The sequence below is a fragment of the Poeciliopsis prolifica genome, unplaced genomic scaffold (genome assembly GCF_027474105.1).
Source record: "Poeciliopsis prolifica strain line A6 unplaced genomic scaffold, Auburn_PproV2 SCAFFOLD079, whole genome shotgun sequence".
Classification (NCBI taxonomy): Eukaryota; Metazoa; Chordata; class Actinopteri; order Cyprinodontiformes; family Poeciliidae; genus Poeciliopsis; species Poeciliopsis prolifica.
This window is the reverse complement of record NW_026562454.1, coordinates 37,853-50,806: the sequence shown is the minus strand read 5'-3', so window position 1 is coordinate 50,806 and position 12,954 is coordinate 37,853. Positions and strand designations below refer to the sequence as shown.

At 46.5% G+C, this 12,954-nt stretch overlaps 1 protein-coding gene and 1 pseudogene across 1 annotated transcript in view; one reads left to right on the top strand and one right to left on the bottom strand.

The window, feature by feature from the left end:
• myo10 (myosin X) overlaps positions 1–912 on the top strand; it is a 90,849-nt gene extending 89,937 nt beyond the window's left edge. The window contains 1 exon segment of the mRNA XM_055021838.1: positions 37–912. The gene's annotated coding sequence lies outside the window, so the exon portion shown is untranslated.
• A 63-nt stretch (positions 913–975) lies between these two features.
• On the bottom strand, positions 976–12,779 carry LOC129352710 (E3 ubiquitin-protein ligase MARCHF11-like; annotated as a pseudogene).
• Between the last annotated feature and the right edge of the window lie 175 nt (positions 12,780–12,954).

Sequence of the window (12,954 nt, the reverse complement as noted above, 5' to 3'; positions counted from 1 at the left end):
GAGAAGGAGGAGGAAGAGGAGGAGGAGGAAGAGGAGGAGGAAGACTCTCTGAGAGAAACTAAATATTATCCAAAAGAAAAAAGGATGAAACCAAAGAAACCAGTTCTCACTTGAGTGTCTGCTGACTTTTAGCCGCTCTTCAAAATGGGAAAGACAAGAAGACAGGGCAGGAGACGTTACCGTGACGACGCGTCTGGCTGTGAAGCTGTCGTCTTTAGAGAAGAGACTGAATGTATTTTCCTTCCCGGCCCAAACAAACAACCAGCCCTCAATCAGACAATGAAGAAATCACAAGTGCCTGTTTCCATCCGGATCAACTCCGATCGGGTCCGAGGTTCTGCTGAGAATAAAAACGGTGCTCCGATGTTTCTGAACCGGTGTTTCTGAACCGGTCCTGCTGCACCAGCCGCTCCGGCCCAGAAACAGCAGAACAATCAGGTCCCAAATATGAAAGCTTCCTGATGAGCTGAGGCAATCTGCTGTTTGACCACAGAAAATCAAAAAGTTACATTTTTAGGACTTTTGAGATTTCTGAAAGGTTCTGAAATCAGTGGTAAAACTCGTGAACATTGTGGTTTTAAAGTGACAGTGATGTAACTGTTGCAGTTCTTGCTTCAGCTCGACCGAGCCGCTCCACCGGACCCGGTTCGGCAGCAACATTCCCACGTTTCCCTGGAGCTCCGCGGGCGGCAGATCCACCCACAGACCTGCAGGTTCTGCCACTGTCCAGTGCCTTTTGTAAATGCTGTACACTTCCTGTTTCACATGCAGATTGGTTTTTGGTAGAATGTGTAATGTAATATATATATTATATGTGATATAATCATGTGGACTGTACATTTCAGGTTTTTGCCTTCTGATTTATTATCCAGCTTTTTTCTTGTATCTTTTTTGTATCTTTTTAAATCTGAATTATCATCATGTTAGAATATGAATTAGAATTATGTTTTGATTTACAATAAATAAATAAAAATATTTAGTCAAATGTTTTATTACAATCTGAAAAACAGACATTTTTTAAACTTTCAGTTAGTTTTACAGTTTTGCTGATCCATTGAAAAGCTTTCAGAATCAGCTTTTCTATCACTTTAAATCCAGGTTCAAACTCTTGGCCAGGAAAAGTGAAGCAGCTTCATCAAACTTTTGAACATCAACAACAACCAGCAGAGTCTGCAGCTTCGTTTCGATCGGACCTTCATGTTTTCCATCTCAGACGGTTTGAAGAAAGTAAGTCACGTTTCTGTGTACAAACATTCTTTATACTTTACATCCAGGTTACATACAAAGGAAACAAATACAGTCACATTCAAGTCGTATCTGTGCTGCACAATGAGACGTTAATATTCAGCCTCTTAAGGCACCAAAAGAACCAAAACGACCCAGCGACCCCAAACGTCTCATTTATCCCAACGCGTTCATGTCAAATGCATCCCAGCCAACGCAGGGAAACGGACATAAATGAAATTCAACTCCATTCTGACGTCAGTTTGTGCTTTTAGCTTCTGGATCTCAGTTTTCTATAATCAGTTTGGCATTTTCTGCAGATCCGGTTGGATCCAGTTCCGTCTGCAGGTGTCGTCCAGCCTGTGTCCAGAGGCCACCTGCTGTGTGGCTCCCAGCGTTGGGCGGGAATGAGATTTACTTTTGCTTCCCGCATATTTCGTCTGAGATTTACGAAAAACAGCTAAACTGAAAAAGCGTCTAAGATCTGGTGGTTCTCTGCCTCCACACGGAAACGACGAAGATGGATTCAGATTTTGTTTTGGGTGTTCAGATGGATGATGACAGATTCAGTCTTTAGATTTTCTCTGTCAGGACATAATAAAACGAATCGATTCTTCATCAGGCTGTAAAATGATATAATCCTCTAGCACACAGATTAACTCACAGATTAAATGGGAGTTTTATCATCTTTAATCTCTGGATCTCACAGGCTGAGTGTTACGAATTATGAGGTTGTTTCCTAAATGTTCCACCAGAATACAGAGGGGAAGATTAATATTAATAAATCATTTAAGGAAGCTGCTAATCATCCCAGAGACAGAATATTCACAGAAAGGTCGGCGTCGATGCAGTGGCCTAGTCAAAGACCAAACACCAAATTGTGCCTTTACAAAGCAGAGCAGAAGAAACATTTTTATTACATCCTGACAGGTGAAACCCAAGAACCAAAACAGGAAGTTGTTTCCTCAGAGAAGAAGAAATTAGTTTGTGACGTCATTCTGCGTCAGAGAGTTTGAAACAGCCAACAAATTCCCGACAAAACGACTTGGCACGAAACTTTATAACCTTTTTATGGGTTTTCCTTTAAATCCTAAAGAGCCAGCTCTGGTTCCGGTCCTCAAAGAAACCGAAACCAGAGAACCCGGATGTAACGCAACAGTTCGGTCTTTATGCTACGATGTTCAAGATGGATGTCAGGATTACGTCACAGTGCCAACCGAACACGTCCATTTTTATCTGGCTGAGCTTGGCTTGGGGACCGGCCCCGACAACCCGGAAATACCGGCAGCACCGGAAATACCGGGAACACCGGAAATACCGTCAATACCGGGAAAGCAGCAACCAATAAATGCAGGAACGTTCAGACTAAAGCTTCACCTGCCAAGGCCCAGGCTGACGTCACGCGGATGAACGGTCAGGTAAAGTTTCACCTGTCGAGGCTCAGACCGACGTCACGCGGATGACCACCTCCCCGAGTCCGCGTCCTGGCTCCGGCTGTGTCCGGGCAGCAGTCCGGGGCAGAACGGGGCCAGGCAGAGGCAGAGGCAGGTCCAGGGCAGGTCCAGGGGCAGGTCCAGGGCCGGGACCCCAGCTGCGTGGCGTGCAGCGGCCCGCTGGGCCCGAAGGTTTCCAGCGGCAACCAGAGCGTCCTGGGGCCCAGCGAGGAGGGGCCGGTGCTCGTCTCCTCCAGGTCCTTGGCCTTGTCGTAACTCTGGACGTCCCAGTGGAGATTCACGGCGCGCCAGCGCAGGAACACGTTGTACACTGCTGCCCCCTCGTGGACAATAAGGCCTGTTACAACGACAGGAGATCAATGAATAAATGTTTATATTATGATTGATTTAGGACCAAACTGAAAAAATAAAAATAAAATCACATCAATCATACAAATATGAGAATAATGCTTCAATATTATGACTTTATTCTCAAATATTAATTTTAATATAACTTAATATTTTGTCTTTATGTTAAAATTGTAAGTATTATTTTTAAATTATTATTAGAATTATTACTATTATTTTCTAAAGCTTTGTTGTGGGAAATTAACCCTTTTTTCATAACCAGCTATGCACTGATAACCCATTCAACTTTTAATTATTAATCCATCTCTTCATGTTTTCCAGTGATATAAATATCAAGCTAATATTTCCTGTCACTTTTCAAAAAGATAAAAATTCACACCATTCATGTAACACAAAGCTGCTTTGAGCCAAAAATGTAAAAAAGTCAGAATAATCTGATTAAATCTGTAACTTTAATTTAAAACGATGTGAGCCGACTCTGGATCCATTGCAAAGTTGAACTCTGCACAGACCGTCGCCATGTTGTGACGGTTTGTTAGGAGTCAGTCTGTGACCATATGGAGGAGGAGGGTCTTATCGCTGCCAATCAATGCTGCTCAATGTGCTCAGGGTCCTGCTGCCCACATCAACGATTTAAAATCTAATGAGTGGTTTAATGGAAGTGAATGCTGCAGAGTCATTCCTGTGCTGCGGGTGGACGGACCTACGCAGACCAGGTCCATGAAGCCGTACATGCCGTAGCAGATCTGGAAGAGGACGTCTCTGCGCTGCCAGACGGCCTGCGGGCTGAGAGCCGACCAGAGCAGCCAGGAGATGCTGGCCACCAGGAAGAGCGAGCCCAGGAACACGGCGATGATCTGCACCTTCTCCACCAGCGTGATGGTGATGGGCTGCCACTGAGGCGGAGGACAGAAAACCTCACACATCCACGCAAACAGGACCTTCATTCAGTTCATTCAGTTCATTCAGCTACACTGGAAGGAAAACCTGTTTCTCAATATATTCACTGGAATTTTATTTGATGCAACAACAAAAAGCAGTGAGTTAGAAGGAAAACGATGCACTGATTTAAAAATGTTTCACAAACAGAAAATAAAAAACTGCTGTATGAAATCCAGCAGTTTAATGACCTAATTAATAAACACTTATATATGAGACTTAAGAGTCGTTCTGTTTAGACTCTGAAAACCTGCGAGACCTGCATTTATCTTTCATCATTTAATCACTGCTCAGGTTAATATCAGCTCAAACTGACTTCCTGTTTACCTGCCACGGTCTCTTCATGTTGATGGCGATGACCTGGAAGCGATAGCAGCAGAGCTCACAGGTCCAGCAGCCGCGCTCACTGATCCACTTCAGCAGACACTGCTGATGGGTGTACCGGACCGAGCCGTCACAGCGGCACGGGTTCAACAGGTCACCCTGCAGCCGACACACAGAGGCACGCACACACACACACACAGAGGCACACACACACAGAGGCACGCACACACACACACACACAGAGGCACACACACACACAGAGGCACACACACACACACACAGAGGCACACACACACACACAGAGGCACACACACACAGAGGCACGCACACACACACACACACACACAGAGGCACACACACACACACACAGAGGCACGCACACACACACACACAGAGGCACACACACACACACAGAGGCACACACACACACACAGAGGCACACACACACAGAGGCACGCACACACACACACAGAGGCACACACACACAGAGGCACACACACACACACACACAGAGGCACACACACACACACAGAGGCACACACACACACACACACACAGAGGCACGCACACACACACACACACACACAGAGGCACACACACACACAGAGGCACACACACACACACACACACACACACACACACACACACACACACACACACACACACACAGAGGCCAGTTAACAGGGAAGCAAAATCCATCTTAATGGTCGTTTATCACACATAAACAGAAACATGGCGGCGGTGACGGCATCATCCAGGAGTTTTTGTCAACTGGATGAAATTATGAATAAATTTAAATACCAAGCGAATCTGGTTCAAAACATTCAGGCGTTTTCTAGAAATAGAAAACGCCTGAATATATTTTAACATATTTTGTCTTTATGTTAAAATAAAGACAAAATATTGTCTATTTTAAAACGGCAAATATGACACGTGAAGTGCAAATAATGAGCTAGTGGGGCCCAGCGCCCCTCAGTTTACGAGAAAAAAATAAATAAATAAAAAGATTAAAGAGGAAAAACGAAAAGGAAAAAAAATTCTCATGATGCATCGTTGATAAACAGAACATCGGCTGATTGATTCCAGGGAGACGAATTCAGCCGCAAATGCCAAAAAGTGAAATGAAAAGCTTTAGGTTCAGTAATACCTGTAACATCATCGCTTTCTGGACAGAAATTCTGGAACGACACAGAATCCTCAGGGCTGTCATTAAAAACAGGGTCAAATATTTTCATCTATCAAAGTTACAAAGTTTTGTATATTATTTTGCTTCTCCAGTCCCTTCAATAAGCTCCAGAGAGAAACTGTCTGCTTCCCATCGATTGCCCGGGATTAATCCTGCGCTCGTCGTTTTCCAGCCTCCTTTCTCCTCCAGCAGGTGATCCATCAAAGCAAACCAGTAACTCGTCCACCAGAGGGCCTGAAATCCAGGATCATTCCTCAAAGCTGCAGCAGGACGCAGCCTGGCATCAATCATCACAGACAATCTATTTATTCCTCCTTCCGGGGTTTTTCCAGCGCAGACGTTCCTGCAGGACCGACCCACGGGCCCGACCCGCAGGACCGACCCACGGGCCGACCCGCAGGACCGACCCCGCAGGACCGACCCGCAGGAACGACCCGCGGGACCGACCCGCAGGAACGATCCGCAGGACCGGGCTGTGTCCGGCATGTTAACACGACATTAAGGTCAGGGGTCACAGAGCTCGTTTTTCATTGGTTTTAACTGGTTGCTACGTATTTAACGTGATTGACTAACAACGACGGCGATACCTCCTGCGTCTACGGCGATAGGAGCCGCTGCTGCGTCGCCTACGCCTGTAGTATCGCCTCCTCCTACGTCGGTAGGAGGAGCTTCGTCTACGTCGTCGTCTACGTGCCATGGTAGCTTAGCAATTATGCTAAGCTAAAAGCTCTTTTATTCAAAGGATTCTGAACTGACAGCCTGTGATGTCATCGCTGAAATCACGTCTTCCTGAACATCACTGATGACATCATCTTTTTTGTCATCTGGAATGCATGTGATGTCATCAATGACATCACAGACTGTTACTTCAGAATCCTTTGAATAAAAGAGCTGTTAGCTCAGCATCATTGCTACCATGGCACGTAGGCGACGACGTAGGCGACGCTCCTACCGACGTAGGAGGAGGCGATACTACAGGCGTAGGCGGCGCAGAAGCAGCTATCGCCGTAGACGTAGGAGGTATCGCCGACGTCGTCGTTATTACTAGTCGCTCACGTTGACCATGTAGCAAGCAGTTTAAAAACCACAAAAAAAAATATAAAAAATGTTTCATAAAAATAATGACTAAAACTCTGGAGGCACAGATGACGTCACACGTGTTAGTGACATCCATAACGTTTCCCCACTCGTGGTTTAGTTATAACCACTAAACAGAGTGGTTAGTGGTTGTAACTTTCCTGAGTGATGTCATCTAACTGGTTCAATCCTGAGTGATGTCATCTAACTGGTTCATTCCTGAGTGATGTCATCTAACTGGTTCATTCCTGAGTGATGTCATCTAACTGGTTCATTCCTGAGTGATGTCATCTAACTGGTCCAAAAAATCTCACTGAAACACTGTGCAGTTCATGAAGTGTAATCTGTCTCTTCTGTATGAACCGTCATATTTACAAATCACCTGTTACTGAATGATCTCTACCCTGTCCGAATCTAGAGTTATAACTCTAGATCTGTAATTCTAACTCGTTCCTCTTTAGGTCCAAAAATAATGACTTCGGTTTTGTTTCTGTTCAGCTGGAGAAAGTTTTGTCCCATCCTCATATTGATCTGTTTTCAGCAGTCATTCAGTGATTGGATGGTTCAGATGGTGACATATAATGTAGAGCCAGCCTCTTGCTGTAATAAATTTTCTCATTTATCACAGCAATAACAACAAAAAACACTTTAAATGAAGCTCAATTACATTTAGCTTACATTGCATCACTTTACAAGGAAGAGACAGATGATGTCATGTCTGATGTCATCGGTGATGGCCAGGAATGGACGTGATGTCAGTGATGACATCACAGACTGTTACTTCAGAATCCTTTGAATAAAAGAGCTGTTAGCTTAGCATCATTGCTACCATGGCACGTAGGCGACGACGTAGACGACGCTCCTACCGACGTAGGAGGAGGCGATACTACAGGCGTAGGCGGCGCAGAAGCAGCTATCGCCGTAGACGTAGGAGGTATCGCCGACGTCGTCGTTATTACTAGTCGCTCACGTTGACCATGTAGCAAGCAGTTTAAAAACCACAAAAAATTATAAAATAATTAACAAATGTCTATAGATAAATATATAATGTGTGTGTAATACGTATTTTACACACACAGTTGGAAGAAAATTGCACCTGACATTCAGTTGTGCAAAACACCTGGGTGGACATAGCCCCGCCTTCGATGACAGAGCTCCTCCTCAGAGCTGCAGCCTCCACTCTGCTCCTTCAGACTAGCCACCAGAAATTGGAAAACATCAGATCATAACATCTGACCTGACGTCATCTGTGCCATTATTTTTATGAAACATTTTTTATGATTTTTTTGTGGTTTTTAAACTGCTTGCTACATGGTCAACGTGAGCGACTAGTAATAACGACGACGTCGGCGATACCTCCTACGTCTACGGCGATAGCTGCTTCTGCGCCGCCTACGCCTGTAGTATCGCCTCCTCCTACGTCGGTAGGAGCGTCGTCTACGTCGTCGCCTACGTGCCATGGTAGCAATGATGCTGAGCTAACAGCTCTTTTATTCAAAGGATTCTGAAGTAACAGTCTGTGATGTCATCGATGACATCACATGCATTCATATAAAGACAGGAGATCTGATCTGTATGGCAAGCCGATTGAACATAAACTCGGTTTTGACGCCCTTCCATTCAGAGATCGCAGATTGTTTTATGACTCAACGTTTTAGCGATTTCAACATATTCAGGATGCCACTGCACAGGTGACATGTTGGACGACAGACAGGTGACATGTTGGACGACAGACAGGTGACATGTTGGACGACAGACAGGTGACACGTTGAACGTCTCTTCCGTGGGTTGGCAAGAGACATTAAGACACGTCACTCATGTCTTAATGTCTCAAATGTTTCAAGACAAAAATCTTGTTTTTGTGACTTTTTTCTGAAACTGTTTTATATTTTTTTAGTGGTTTTTAAACTGCTTGCTACATGGTCAACGTGAGCGACTAATAATAACGACGTCTGCGATACCTCCTACGTCTACGGCGATAGCTGCTTCTGCGCCGCCTACGCCTGTAGTATCGCCTCCTCCTACGTCGGTAGGAGCGTCGCCTACGTCGTCGCCTACGTGCCATGGTAGCAATGATGCGCTAAGCTAACAGCTCTTTTATTCAAAGGATTCTGAATTAGCAGCCTGTGATGTCATCGATGACATCACGTCCATTCCTGGACATCACTGATGACATCAGACTTGATCTGTGCCTCTTCCTTTTTCACGAGAATGTAATTCAGAAACATTTCTGTGTTTGGTGGAAGAGTTTAGGATAATTACAAAATTAAATCAAAACATTTTTCACAACCTAAACATCAAGCCGACGTTTTTATTCAGAAATCTTTATTTAAACTAAATATTCTTTCCCATATTTTGGCAGCTTGAGGGCCCCGCTGTAAATATCTGTTTTCAACTATCACCACAAACTTACCTCAGGACTTTGACTAGGCCATACTATCCAACATGCTTTGAGCTCAAGAAATTCCATGTAACCTTCTGCAGATTTGCCCATCAGCTCTGACCTGTTCCTCGTTCCTGCTGATGAAACCCACTGCATGACACAGCCACCACCATGCTTAACTGTGGAGACTTTTACAAGTAACAATGTATAAACCGATTCACTCCTTTGTGTTTGTCCATCATATAACTGTAGTTATATGATGGACAGTAATATGGTCCATCACATAACTGTGGTTATTTAGTTATAACCACTAAACCACTCTGTTTAGTGGTTGTAACCAAACCACAGAGTGAGGAAACGTTATGGACGTATAAAACTTAGATGAATAGTTTTATAAGTGATTTAACTGAACTTCAGAACCTCTAAATGTCAGATCTGGATTCATTAAAACAACCTCAAAATATAGTAAAAGACGAAATATTGGCTTTCATTGACAGTAATGTTGCATTTTAATGAATAAATCAAATGTTGATGCTAAATTAAAAGCTTCAGTTTAATTCATCAAACTGATTTAATGATGCAACTTTAGGCAGCAGAAAAAGTCAAACTGTGGATTTTATTAGAGTTTAAAAAGCAGATAACTAAGGCCTTCACAGCCTCCAGGCCTTCACAGCAGCCAGGCCTTCACAGCCTCCAGGCCTTCACAGCCTCCAGGCCTTCACAGCCTCCAGGCCTTCACAGCCTCCAGGCCTTCACAGCCTCCAGGCCTTCACAGCAGCCAGGCCTTCACAGCCTCCAGGCCTTCACAGCCTCCAGGCCTTAACAGCCTCCAGGCCTTCACAGCCTCCAGGCCTTCACAGCAGCCAGGCCTTCACAGCAGCCAGGCCTTCACAGCCTCCAGGCCTTCACAGCCTCCAGGCCTTCACAGCAGCCAGGCCTTCACAGCCTCCAGGCCTTCACAGCAGCCAGGCCTTCACAGCCTCCAGGCCTTCACAGCCTCCAGGCCTTCACAGCCTCCAGGCCTTCCCAGCAGCCAGGCCTTCACAGCCTCCAGGCCTTCACAGCAGCCAGGCCTTCACAGCCTCCAGGCCTTCACAGCAGCCAGGCCTTCACAGCCTCCAGGCCTTCACAGCAGCCAGGCCTTCACAGCAGCCAGGCCTTCACAGCCTCCAGGCCTTCACAGCCTCCAGGCCTTCACAGCCTCCAGGCCTTCACAGCCTCCAGGCCTTCACAGCAGCAGCCTTCACAGCCTCCAGGCCTTCACAGCAGCCAGGCCTTCACAGCCTCCAGGCCTTCACAGCCTGCAGGCCTTCACAGCAGCAGGACCCGGAGGCGGAGTTATTAGATTTGATCTGGAGCCACGTTGGGAAGACAGGATGTCCACTTAGGCGTTTCCTGCCTTCTCTCCTGCTTCCTTTCAGCTCTGATGAATCGTCCCTCGTCGTCCTGCTGCTGTCACAGCCCTGCAGGGTCTCAGGTTTCAGCCTGGACCGGTGGTCCATTTGGCCCTGCACGTCCACGTCTGTCCATCCGCTTTCAGGAAGACGGGCAGACAAATTGGTGCGTCACTTTGGGATGAGATTTTAACCTGATTATGGTTGTGCTGCACCTCTGATGTGACAGATACACTGCAGATCAGGGTTTGGACAAAACATTTTATGACTTTGTCACTTATTTTCTGACAATCTGTACCTGCGTTTATCATTCTGATGAACCAAAATCTTGATAATAATGAGAATCTTATTCTGAGGGATGATAAACGATATGATAAAACCCCAATGTACGTCACACAAAGTGAAAAGGTTCAGAAAGTTAGGACGACTTTTGAAAGGATGTAAACGACGGACTAAGTATTTCTTCACGATATAAAAATAAAACTCAGTGATTCTATACAGTTCTACTGACGTCTGACAACAGATGAAAAACATAATATGTACTATATAGAGATCCATGGACCTCTAGACCTCTATAAGCCGTATGGTGTCTATACTATAAACTATATATATAGTTTATAGATCTGTATATCTATACATATAGTACATAGTGTTATCTATAGAGTTATATAAAGGTGTATAGGTCTATACATGTTCAAATGGCTAATTTAGTACATAAAGACTTTTGTCTTTCTATAGTTATTTCTATTGTTACTATCTTGTTACTATAGTAATAATAAGTTATTCTAATCAACCAGCTGCTGTGGTAAATCGGTGAGGTCAGAGGTCACTTCAGACAGGTCATAGGCATCATTGGTTATGCGACTTCCAGCAGTGAATGTTTGGGTTCGTGTTTCTGGTTCCGGCTCTGATCTCCTCAGCAGAACCGAAAGGATCCAATCAGCAGCTTCACCCCAACAGCACGAGCTGCCGTCAGCCAATCACAGGGCAGCAAGCTAACCTTCAGCCTCACTTCACAGAACCGCAGTTTGAGGTCTGATCGGGTCGACCCAGCAGACCCAGTAGAACCAAGAGACCCAGTAGACCCAGTAGACCCAGTAGACCCAGTAGAACCAGTAGACCCAATAGACCCAGTAGAACCAGTAGACCCAGTAGACCCAGTAGACCCAGTAGACCCAGCAGACCCAGTAGACCCAATAGACCCAGTAGAACCAGTAGACCCAGTAGACCCAGCAGACCCAGTAGACCAATAGACCCAGTAGAACCAGTAGACCCAGTAGAACCAGTAGACCCAGTAGACCCAATAGACCCAGCAGACCCAATAGACCCAGTAGAACCAGTAGACCCAGTAGACCCAGCAGACCCAGCAGACCCAATAGACCCAGTAGAACCAGTAGACCCAGTAGACCCAGTAGAACCAGTAGACCCAGCAGACCCAGTAGAACCAGTAGACCCAGTAGACCCAGTAGAACCAGTAGACCCAGTAGAACCAGTAGAACCAGTAGAACCAGTAGACCCAGTAGAACCAGTAGACCCAATAGACCCAGTAGAACCAGTAGACCCAGTAGAACCAGTAGACCCAGTAGACCCAATAGACCCAGTAGAACCAGTAGACCCAGTAGAACCAGTAGACCCAGTAGACCCAAATACCCAGCAGACCCAATAGACCCAGTAGAACCAGTAGACCCAGTAGACCCAGCAGACCCAGCAGACCCAATAGAACCAGTAGAACCAGTAGACCCAGTAGAACCAGTAGACCCAGTAGACCCAGCAGACCCAGTAGAACCAGTAGACCCAGTAGACCCAGCAGACCCAGTAGAACCAGTAGAACCAGTAGACCCAGTAGACCCAGCAGACCCAGTAGAACCAGTAGACCCAGTAGACCCAGTAGACCCAGTAGACCCAGTAGAACCAGTAGAACCAGTAGACCCAGTAGAACCAGTAGAACCAGTAGACCCAGCAGACCCAGTAGAACCAGTAGAACCAGTAGACCCAGTAGAACCAGTAGACCCAGTAGACCCAGTAGAACCAGTAGACCCAGTAGACCCAGCAGACCCAGTAGAACCAGTAGACCCAGTAGTAGAACCAGTAGCCTACCTGTTCCGCTCCCTGGAAGCAGATCCTGCAGCTCGGGGTCGGGATGCACGTCTCGCTGCTGCAGGTTGACGGCATTTCCTGCGTTTTGCCACATCTGCCCCCCACCGCCCCCTCCTCGCTGGAAGTGTTGCCCCCGTTTTCCTCCCCGCTTATTTTCTCAGCGTCAGCCGCACGCGCGGCCCTCTTCCTCCTCTTCCTCTTCCTCTCCTCCTCCTCTCCCGGCTGCGGCTCCTCCTCGCCGTCGGGCTGCGGACGTCCTTGGGAGCGGAGCGGGTCGCTCTCCTCCCAGGTGAGGCGCTGCGTGGCGGCCGGAGCTCCGCCGCCGGTCCCGCATCTCCCTCCTCTGCGCTCATAATAAAATGCAAAGTCAAATAAAATTGCATAGATGCCTCCTCCTCTTCCTCCTCCTCCTCCTCCTCCCCGTCCTTTACTGCGACGCAGGGAAAGCCGGCTCGGTTCGGTTCGCTAAAGCTCGGTCCGCTCGCAGAGCTGCACATCAGCAGCCGGAAGCTCCCGCTGCTGGAACCG